This window comes from Trichosurus vulpecula, chromosome 3, assembly GCF_011100635.1.
Source record: "Trichosurus vulpecula isolate mTriVul1 chromosome 3, mTriVul1.pri, whole genome shotgun sequence".
NCBI lineage: Eukaryota > Metazoa > Chordata > Mammalia > Diprotodontia > Phalangeridae > Trichosurus > Trichosurus vulpecula.
In genome coordinates this window covers 283,797,844-283,808,644 of record NC_050575.1, presented here as the reverse complement: position 1 = coordinate 283,808,644, position 10,801 = coordinate 283,797,844, and positions in this window count along the sequence as shown.

Genomic DNA, 10,801 nt, shown 5'->3' with positions numbered 1-10,801 from the left:
GGATTAGGTTTATGAAGCTAAATCCAATTTTAACATCAATTTTCAACACAAAACTAAGGGTAAATATAATATTAAGAGGTTGCTTTTCACCTTGCTCCCATCCAATGGAAAGTTGGGGAGTTTATTTCCTACATAGCATACAGACGAGTATTAAATACATGGTCTGTGGATATCACAGAAATTGTCAGATCCCCTACTGTGATGGAAAGACATAACCAAAAGTTGCACAGCATGTAAAAGTATAGATGGAATATGAACTCTGCCAGGATGTGAAATAACCATGCTGATGAGATTATGTATTCATCACAATATTGCAGTAAAAATATTCCTTCGTTAGAGGGTTAATAGCATTAGACGACAGTCCTGTGTATCCCAGCTAAGAGGCAGGGGAGTAGCTCAGGAAGATTTGATAGGTGGTGAGGAAGGGATAAGGCAAGAGGATATGTACCTGTATATTTGCCATAGGTCATCCCCACATACACCACTGCATATTTAATGCATGGGGAAGATTTTAATACAGCTATACTGTAGAATTTCACATTAGATTGACCAAAATAGTTGTGAGGAGAAAAGCTGCAAAATATTCCCACCCTTTTTCTGAGTCTCCAAGCATGACCTGAGTATTAATATTACTTTGCTTTTAGCTCATAGAACATTTGAACTAGATATGACAACAGTGACCATGCGATTCAACCCCTTTCTCATGCAGATGAGAAAAACTAAAGTGTGAAGAGAGGAAATATCTTGCCTAAGGCGATATTTCTCATTAGAAACTAGGAGCTAGGGCTTAGTTAGAGGATGATGTTGGTTAGGACAAAGTCATGGTTAGGTTCTTTACCTTCCATAAAGAAAAACGTCACCAACAGCGAAACCTTAGCCAGCTGCATCACAAGGGCAACTTCATAGGCATCCCCATTGTTCAGTTGTTTCCAACTGTCATATCCAAGACAGAAACAGTCATATCCAACTCTTCATGAACCCATTTAGGGTTTTCTTGGCAAAGATACTGGAGTGGTTTGTCTTTTCCTGCTCCAGCTCATTTTAAAGATGAGGAACTGAGGGAAACAGGGTTAAGTGACTTGCCTGGGGTCACACAGCTAGTATCTGAGGCCAGATTTACATTCAGGAAAATGAATCTTCCTGCCTCCAGGGCCAGTAGTCTAACCATGGCGCCAACTAGCTGCCCCTACTACTTCTGGGATAAAAAAGAAAACAAATACAACTCAAAGCACATATGCAACTGATGATGGGACAGGAGTAGCATCTGTATGTATTAATTACTGATGAAACATTCAATACTGTCTTCTTCCTCTCTTTACCTTTTTACACGGTTGCCCCTATGACTATGACAGGATAGTACAGCAGCTTCCTACAGAAAATAAATGCCAATCTTAATAAGCAAGAAAAAAGAAAGTAAAGTAAATGCCTCATATGTTTTGTTCCTATAATTGGAATATCATATGGCCTGTGCTGATTTCTCTCAGGCCTAGGGCATGTGGGTTGAGTTGTGGTATTTTCAGAATTTACCCAATCAAGGAAAAGCAACATAAATAAAGATATAACTTGGAATTTTCACACAAGTAAGGGTAAGAGGTGGCGGTACAGTAGAGGGGTAGATCCTTCTACCTCACCTGGGATACAGCTACTTCATGTTGGAAGAATACCCCAGGAGTTTGCCAGGCTTCTATGCTGAAGAAGAAATAGATGCTGCATATATATAGTGAGGACTGGCTAAGCTTAGAGAAAGTATATCCTTAGAGACTAAAATTTCTTTATACCACTGAAGGGCTGGACAGTGTTAAGGAAGTGGGAGGTAAGAGGTGGGATGCCTCTGACCATGGACCAGAGATAGAGGATGGAAGTGTGGTTATTTGGGGAAGGAAGCACATCCCAAGATGATATTATTAGCACTCTCTAAGTTTCAGAGCGCTGGGAACATATGAAGTTGCCCTGACCTAAGTAAAGCTATAATCTTCGAAACCCATTCTGAGATAAACACAACCTATGTGGCTATACCACATTGTCCTGGCACATAGTAGACACTCAGCAACAATTAGTTGATCTTAAAATGTACTTAAAGAAAAATAAAGGACCCTTGGACATTCTACTTTTTTTCCCTTGGGACATCCATTCTTCAGTGGAAAAAAGTTAGCAGGCTTCATCACACTCCTTGAGGGTCCAGATATGTTCCATCAGATTGGTTTAAGTCAAGTGATGTATTTTAGTCCCTTTCATGTATTAAAAGATGTTTATAGGGATCATACTGGCCCTATAACACAAGATTCAGTGTTCTGTTCTTTGTTCCTTGTTCTTTGCTCCTTGTAGATTCCCACTAGCTTCATTTCCATTATACTAAACATTTGGTCAGTCAATAAACATTTATTAAGTGGCTACTTTGTGTCAGGCACTGTGCTAAATGTTATGGATACACAGAAAGGTGAAAGATAGACCCTGCCCTCAAGGAGATCACGTTCTAATGTGGGAGACCACATGCAAACAACTATGTAAAAACAAGCTATGTACAAGATATGTTAGAAATAATCAGCAGAGGGGAATTAAAAGGGATTAGAAAAGGACCCCCCCCCTTTCTCCAATACCTCACATGATTCTAGGCATGGCAGAAAGTCCTGGGGATCCCTGGCCGTGGACTAGCCCTACTGCCATGATTGAAACAAAAGCACAGATAGATCAAGAAATAATTAAAGTCACACTCCCATCTCTTAACTTCTTTTAATTGAGAACATCAAAGAGAAATAGATTTCATTAAGGGCCCAGCAAGAGGGACTGAGGGGAGCTCATACTTTATTCATTTAAAGGGCTATATTTCACACAAGGTTTTGTTGCAAATACATGCGAAAGAGTAGAGGAGATAATAATTTAAAGTAAAGAAAGAAAATCTAATGCATAGAAGATTGTTTCGTTTGGAGTGAGAGTCTGCAACTAAATCATTAATGAATAACGTAAAACTTTAATACGCTGCATGCACCTCTAGACGAATGATATATTTAATTACCTTCGAAAGGCCAAGGAAACAATTTACACTACTCAGGTAAAGGCTAGAGGCTATCATTTTGCAACAGGCTTTATAATTCTCCTTTAAAAAGAGAATTGGGGAAGAGGAAGAAGGGGAAAGCTTCTACTTGATTACTAAAAGGAAAAACAAAGTATTTGCATGATAGTTTTTTTAAAATCTGAAAATAACATGTGAAACAATAAACTAGGGCTAGGACCCATAACCCTGATCTTGTTAGCACTATGGTCTATCTGAGTTAACTGGCCCACTAAGGCCACAATGTCATCAAATTTTCATATGTCCTGAAGCCTCGCCATCTGATAGATGATTGCTGCCATCTACTAACTCTATTATTGCCCTGAATAGAAGGGGGTAGTGACTTTTGGTCACCTTTCCTTTCTCCCATTCAGATATCAAAATCAGTAGAGGCTGTACGACCACTTATTAGGTATAATAAAATAGGAATTCTTTCATGTGAAGTTTGCAATAGATGACTTCTGAGATCCCTTCACACTGTCTAGTTCTGTGAATCTGCAATCATTTAGAAATGTTATTTTAAAGGTTCTTCCATCAAATGGGAACCTTAAATTATCTGATGTTGCCTTTTACTAACGTTATTGAATGAATAGAGTAAAGCGTTCATGAAGTATTAGCTATGTGCTAGGTGATGTGCAAAATTCTGGGAACATAAATGGAAAAGTAAGAGGGTCCCTGCTCTCAGGCTCACATTCTAATGTGGGAGACAACATATACGGAAGTTTTCAGCCACAAGTCAGTTAGAAAAGTCCCACGGTCCTTAGGGCGCAAGGAAAAAGTGAATGGCAACATCTTCTCTTTAATGTCATTTCCACTGATAAAATCACATCATTTTCAGATGTTGAATCATCTGACTATGCCAAGAACTTTGGGGACAAGAACTTTCTTCCCTAGGTCTTGAGCAGCTGTGGCTATAATCTCTAGAACAGCAATGGTCAGGTGGCATCTCCATAAACGATGCATTCAAGGATAATGGCTAAAGGCACTAGGTTGTAAGCACTGCTATTCCCAAGGACCTTAAGTTCAGGGTGCTGGGCTCTATCAGTTTGAGGGGAGGTTGTAATCAAGGTTGTGCTGGTGGTTTAACTTGCCTAAAACATCTGCCATCTGTCTCTCCTTCAAACTCCGAGGCTGCTTAGGTAGCAGAGACAGCTGGCCTCTTCTCCATTGAACTCGCTTCCCTGGATAATATGTATGGGGGCTGAGATGGTGATATGAGAGATATTGTATGGCCTAGGCTCTTGTGCCCATCTGCCTTTTGGTGGCAGTTGATCAGCTGTTGTTACTGATTTTGATGAGGAAGTTGGGACCCTTCTTCTCAGTGATTTCTCCCCTCAATGATGCCTGCAGAGGGTAAGCAAAAAGTAGGTGTGGTAGTGGTATGGCTCATCCCAAAGTTCTTGGGCTGCAGGCATGGACTGCTTCCATCAGGGTTCCAGAGGAGATGGGAGTGGTGGTGGTGGTGCTGGTACTCCTGCTAGTTCAATTTGCCTGTTAAACACTAACAGATTGTTTGGGTTTTAATGGCTCAGGGTGAGTGTAGATAGCAATTGTTTCTGTTCTGGCCAGAAGCTCTGAGGGTATTTCTCTCCCTGGTTAATTCTTTTGTGAAGGCAAAGTAGGCCACCTTCTAACCTCAGTTCTTACTTAGCCTTTAACCTCTGAATGGTTTTTGCTTCAGACAAACTGAGACCTGGAAAAGACCTTAGCTTAGAAAGGCCAAGGTCTCCTACTGTATCCAGGGCCATTGCCAGTCATCCTAATGAATGCCACTGGACTCCAGTGACTCTGGAGGAGAGAGTAGGCTTGATGACTTTGCACTGCCCTGCCTCACAAATCCAATTCACTTGCAAGTCAAGACATGACCCTCCTGACATCATTGATCCTCTTCCAGAAGGAAGGACAAACAACAATACACACTAACCTCCCATTTCCTCCTCCGGTTGCCCAGCTTCATCTGGGCTGAACACTTAACAAATGTAGGAATCAGTACTAGGTGGGTGAAGAGAATGACCTTGGCCCCTTAGCTTACCTTTTCTTCTGGTCCAAATGCATTTGCAAGTTGTTGTGAAAATCAAATGAGGAATAATTGTAAAGTATTTAATACAGTGCCAGGCACATAGGAAGTGCTACAGAAATATTATTATTATCTCTAACTGAATCTTGGTTTCCTTACCTTACCACACTGGGCTTGCCTAGGGTTAGTGCTTCCTCTACCTCAAAGCACTATTTAAATGAGAGCTATTATCCAAGCAGTCAATTCATATTTCTTGCCTTTTTTTAAAAATCTAAAACAGCTTCGATGATTGGAATTTTAGGGATGGGAAAGGAACAAATATTTATGTCCCAGGCCCTGTGTTTTACAAATATTATCTCATTTGATCTTCACAAATGTTTTATAAATATATCATTTCATCCTCACAACAACCCTGTGACATAGATTTTTTTATGATACTCATTTTACAGTGAAGGAAACTGAGATAGATAGAGGTTAAGTGACTTACCCAGGGGTCACACAGCTACTAAGTGCCTGACCCTGGATTTGAACTCAGGTTTTCCTGACTCCAGAACCAACTGTCTATATACTATACCACCTAACTCCTTGAACTCTTTCAAATGACACCGTAGAGTAGGGGTTCTTAACCCACTGTCTACAGAGCCTTAAAGGCACCAGGGTTAGGCTTTAGTAGATTTATGAACTTGGGTGAAAAGAAATCATACGCATTTTTACTAGCAGTAGGTAAACTTTGTAATCCTGTGGATTTTACTTTATGCATTATAAGCATTGTTCTTGGAAGGGGGTCCATGGGCTTAATCAGACTGTCTCCCTTAGAGAAAAAAAGATTCTCTTCTATAAAGGCAGTCCCCCTTCTAGGGTGTTCCCTAGTGCTGGGACAGTGCTTCTAAATATACACAGTCATTGCCTACTTATGTCTAGCCCTAGGGCCACATAAATGGAAGAGAAGTGTGAGATATAATGTCCCTGAATCTTAGAGCTGGCACCCTAATTGTGAAGACAAAATGTCCCCACATAAAATAGCTAGGGAATAAAATAGAACAATGCATAAAGCAGCATGGGGTTTATGATCCTAATAATTGCTATAAAAACCTAGAGCAAAGGAAGCTCCTGGTGTGGAGCTTTCCTGGGAAGTTTCCTGGAAGAAGTGCCTCTTTAGCTAGATCCTGAAGGAAATCACATTCTGAACATGCCCCCACTCCCTGCTGCCAGCTTCTAGAAGCTTTATTAATAGCTAAAGTTAACTCATGAAATGGTCAATTTCAAGCCACAAAACTCAAAGCATTATAGGAGAGCAGTGGGATTCAGTGCCCCTCAGAAATCCAAGGATCTTTGTTTTAATCATCACCTCTGTCTGTTAGAAGGCTCATTGGTCTAGCATTTCACAGGCAAAACAGAGATGGAAAAATGAAATAAATGAGTGCAGGATTCTGTTCATTTATGTGAAAAACATAGGAAGGGGAAATTATATCCTATTGGATGATTTTATTTATAGATTAATTTACAATTCACCTGATCAGAAAAAAAAAATGTACTCAAGATAAATCCTGTACAGCAACATCTAGAAGAAAAAAGGAGAGTAGTAAAAATTGGATTGGTGGACAACCCACCAATGTCATTTGTGTAAATGTGTGTCTGTGTGTGTGTGTATATATATACATATATATGTATATATATACACACATATATACCTATATATATGCTATATATGCACACCAACACATGTATGTATACATAATACATATATACATTTATACGTATTTGTGTATATGTTTGTCTAGTTGTCTTTGATCAGCAACTACTTTGCTACTATTGTTCACATTTTCTTTCCTTACAACTTCATATTTAATGAAATTTACTTTGCTAGCTATAAATTGTTAGTATCAGGTGATCCTGGTTTTCTTTTTTTTTTCCAGCAGGGCAATTGGGGCTAAGTGACTTGCCCAAGGTCACACAGCTAGTACATGTGTCAAGTGTCTGAGGTCGAATCTGAACTCAGGTCCTCCTGCTTCCAGGGCTGGTGCTCTACTCACTGCGCCACCTAGCTGCCCTAGTATCAGTTAATCTTATCTTTGAGAGTACCACATCTCCACCTATACGGCAGGATGATAAACTGCCAATCAAAGTGTTCTTTCTGATAAAACTTTCCAGGACATTTATTAAAAAAATACCTGAAATTAAAATTAATTACTGTTATCCTGAAAATTGATGAGCCACATGGGGCCAATTTAAATGCTTTCTTTTCCTTAATGGCAACAAGTTTTCACATGACATGACAGACAGATATACCATCTAGGAAGCTAGGTGGCACAGTGGATAGAGTTTTGGACTACTAGTCAGGAAGGTCTGAGTTCAAATTCTGCCTGGGACACTTATTTTCTGTGTGACCCTAGGTAAGTCAATTACATCATTCAGCCTCAGTTTCCTCATTTGTAAAATGTGGATAATAATAGCACCTAAATACTTGGGTTTTGTGAAGATCAAATGAGACATGCAAAACATTTTGCAAATTTTAAATTGTTTTGCAGATGCTTATGTTATTATTATTATCATAATCATTACTGTTATTATTGTTTGGTATCAGAGGATCTAATTTCAAATCTTAACTTTGATACTTCCTATAAAACTAATTGGGACAAGCCATTTCTTCTCTCTTGGACTCAATTTACTTATCAGTAAGTTGATGAGTTGGTTGTATTTAAATGACCTTTAGTGAAAACATGAGAAAGGGATGGATGGGCTCCCCCACATTATTTTCTAGAGCAAACGGCATCTTTATAGATACACAAGACAGGTGAGTAAATGGGAATGAGAAGAAGCATTCAGATGGTTAGGAAGATAGCCAGTATAGAATAGTGTCATAGAAGCCAAAGAAGAAGAGAATCTTATATAAGTAGGAGTGTAAGATATTGTGGGAAGGTCAAGGAGGATGTGGACTAAGAAAAATTAGACAATTAGGAGGTCCTTGGTGTCCGGAGAAAGCAGGAAATGGTCATTTGAGTCATTTAATTCTACAGACTCCTATTTCTAGGATAAAGATGAAAAGTGAGCAAAGACAGTATTTTGGGCAAGTGAAGTGAGGAATCTTTGAGCAGAATCAACACAAATTCAGTCTTTAGAAATCATGAAGAGGAAAATAGAAAAGGGGGTGGGGAGATGAAGGGAGAAGAAAGAAAAGGAAAACTGTAGAATAGAGTGGTTTCAAAGGTAGAGGTGAAGAGGGTCAACTCTCTTTGGCTAGAAAGGAATAAAAAAGCAGTCTGAGTGCTCACAGAAAGAGCTGAATGTTTGCCCTGAAGAAAATTAGTTCTCTGGAGAGCAAGAGATGGGTAGAAATCTCTCTTCAAACACAAGTCTAAATTAGGAGCTGAGAGGCTAATAATGCTGCTTCCAAATAGAAGGGAAGACATACTCAGTTGAGATATAAAGCTTCTTGACAGTTTTTAAATAAGAAGAAAAGTGAGGATTTTTAAGATGTTTTATCTCAAGCCAAATAGTTTATGGTGCACCGAGAAGTGAGAGTGGCTAAAGGAATGAATATCGCCTTGATTTTGATCACTGCCATCCCTTCTCAAGGATGCTTTATGATACTACTACTCCTTTCTCTCCACAATTGTTCCAGGTTGGGGAGGAGGGGTAGTTATATTAGCCCTTCCTGGTCTGAGTTTGTAAAGACATAGACCTTTAGAGCTGGAATTGGATCTCAAGATCATCTTTCCTATGACCTCATTTGACAGACGAGGAAACTGAGGGCCAAAAAGGCAAAGGGGCTTGATCAAGGGCACCAGATAAGCATTGACACAGCTGGAACCAAAATCCAAGTATTCTGATTTTCCTTCTAGCACCTTCTATACTGTTCCTCTTGGAGGAGACTCATAATTAATCCAACCATCATCATAAAACTAAACTCCAGAAGGGGAGAGCGTATAATGAACTCCCTCTCTGATTCAATTTTCCAAACTGACTGAAATCATCTAAAATTTCTTGCCATTCATTTCATAAATGGGCATGTCTGCCTGACCAGAATAGGAGAGTATGTGTTGGACAGGGAAAGAAGCATAGAATACAACCAGAGGTCTTGGGTTCAAATCTGATGATTATTTTCTGTACGACTTTAGCCAACCTCAACTTCCCTAGATGTCAGTGTCCCCATAAATAGAATGAGGTGTTTGAATTAGATATTCTCTAAAATCTCTTTCACTTTTAGTTCTATCAGAGTTAGAGAAATTCCAGTGAGAGCTACGTTTATATTTTAGTAACTGCTGACTTCTTTTCAAGGTATTCTACTTAAAGAAAAAAAGAAAAAAAAACACCAGATAAAAGTTATTTTTTTTCATATGCGTGCCCCCATGAACAGTTAGATATAGCTTAAAGAACCAAGTCAGGTTCCATAAAATGGACAAATAATGATCTCCCAAAGTATCAAATCTTGCATTTCCTAGGACCTTGTTCCATCAATTGCCCCTCTCGCATGCATCTCCAGTTTTTCTGTCTCTACTATAGCCATCCCTTCTTGTATCAGGAGGGCCGAGTTTATAATCTCAAAGAGGATCATAAACATGTCTGAAAGGTTAGGAACCGCCGGATATAAGAAACTCTCAAAGTAGAAGGCAGAAGAATCAAAACATTTATTTAGGCTCCACAGTAACCAACCCATGAACCAGAAGCCCCATTTTGATATGTTGATCAAAATCTTCCAGGCCCAATAAGTACGCCTTGCAAGAGTAACCAGGAGGCTACAGAGAAGCATGATTGCGTAAAGCAAAATCATGCTTCCCCCTCGATGGTAATAAGATTACCCACTGGCCTGAAGTCTTTGTTCAGCTTCCTCCCGTAGGTCAGCTCTGCTACTGGCAGCTCCTGCCTCAGCTGTGTCTGTGTCTGTAACTGAAGCTGCAACTGAAACTGACGATGTAACGGTCGCTGTAACTGACGTAACTGTCGTAACTGTCGCTGGCTCCAACCGAAAAAGGAAAGAGAATCTTCAAGCTGTCCTCTCCCCTCTTATAGGGTTTTTGACATCATCAAGCTCCGCCCAAATGACCAGAGCCGATTGGTTCCTGAGTTGGCCCCTCCCCCTAGCATAGACATTAACACCTCCCCTCAGCCAGCCCCATGACTCCCCACACAGGAAGCCGTCTGCCTCCCGGCATGCTCCCCGGGCCTCCTGCCCCGGAAGAGCAAGCCACAGTGTCCAGAGGCTCAATGAGGCAAGCTGAGCCATTCAAAGAAAACAAAAGCCATTATGGCTACACTTCTATCTACAAAAGAAAGCTAGGTAATAAGCGTTTATTAAGTGCTTACTATATGTAGTAAGTGCTGAGGATAGAAAACAAGCAAAAAGAGATAGTGTCTGTACTCAAGGAGTTTGCATTTTATAATAGCAGGAGAGATAAACACAAAAAGGGAGGTTAAAAGCAGGGAGAGTGGGTATTTACATGGGGAAAATGGTGGCACAGTCCTGAGAGTCAGAAGTGGAGCCAAGATGAGAAAGAATCATGGTCTCATCTCTAAAACAGAGGACCTGGGAGGGACTCATCAGTAGGAGAATGGGGGCAGAGAAGCAGGGCAATACTACAGGGCAAGAAGGCAAGAGTCACTGAGGGGAGTTCCAGAATGAGAAGGCAGTCTGAACATGGTGGGGAAGCCCCACAGTAAGAAGAAGAGGGGAGAATGACCCATTTCCATTTGTAACCTCCACTCATTCCCCTCCCCCCCCAAAAAAATCCAACTCT